Raw genomic sequence first — 1279 nt, 5'->3', positions numbered from 1 at the left:
GCCATGATCACCTGCGCAGGTGACACGTGGGGACACGCGTGGGGACAGGTGAGATTCCAAAACCCCAGAAAACGCCCCAAAAACCCCAAAAAACCCAAAAAAATCCCTGGAAATCCCGATCCAGGTGTGCCCAGGTGTGCCCAGGTGTCCGCGCGGTTCGTGGCCATGATCACCTGGGTGCAGGTGAGGGGTCAGGGCACACCTGAGATCCCCAAAACCCCACAAAACCTCACCAAAAAACCCAATAAAACCCCCCAAAAAATCCCATAATTCCTGAGCCAGGTGTGCCCAGGTGTGCCCAGGTGTCCGCACGGTTCGTGGCCATGATCACCTGCGCACAGGTGAGGGGTCAGGGCACACCTGAGATCCCCAAAACCCCACAAAACCCTAAAAACCCACCCCCAAAACCCCAAAAAACCCCAATAAAACCCCCAAAAAACCAATAAAATCCCCTAAAACCCCTGGAAATCCCGATCCAGGTGTGCCCAGGTGTGCCCAGGTGTGCCCAGGTGTCCGCGCGGTTCGTGGCCATGATCACCTGCGCAGGTGACACGTGAGGACACGCGTGGGCACAGGTGAGGTCCCAAAACCTCATAAAATCCCATGAAATCCCATAAAATCCCTAAAAATCCTGAGCCAGCTGTGCCCAGGTGTGCCCAGGTGTGCCCAGGTTGGTGGCCATGATCACCTGGGCACAGGTGACACGTGAGGACACGCGTGGGGACAGGTGAGGTCCCAAAACCCCACACTACACAAAAAACCCCACAAAAACCCAAAAAACCCCATAAAACCCAAAAAACCCCCTGGAAATCCCGATCCAGGTGTGCCCAGGTGTGCCCAGGTTGGTGGCCACGATCACCTGGACACAGGTGAGGGGTCAGGGCACACCTGAGACCCTCGAGGACCACGAGAACCCTCAGAATTCTGGACCAGATGTCCCCAGGGTTGGTGGCCGTGGTCACCTGGAGATACCTGGGGACACCTGGGGACATTCAGGTCACACCTGGGTCACAGCTGGGGCACACCTGAGGACACCTGGGTCACACCTGGGGACAGCTGGGGATACCTCGGCACACCTGGGGACACACCTGGGGACACCTGGGCACACCTGGGGACACCCGGGTCACACCTGGGCACATCTGGGGACACCTGGGTCACACCTGGTCACACCTTGGGCACCTGGGCACACCTGGGGACAGCTGGGGACAGCTGGGGAGAGCTGGGGACACCTGGACACACCTGGGGACACCTTGGGGACAGCTGGGGACACCTGGGTCAC

The sequence above is a fragment of the Passer montanus genome, unplaced genomic scaffold (genome assembly GCF_014805655.1).
Source record: "Passer montanus isolate IOZ18808 unplaced genomic scaffold, ASM1480565v1 scaffold963, whole genome shotgun sequence".
NCBI classification, from domain to species: domain Eukaryota; kingdom Metazoa; phylum Chordata; class Aves; order Passeriformes; family Passeridae; genus Passer; species Passer montanus.
This window is presented reverse-complemented; position numbering follows the sequence as displayed.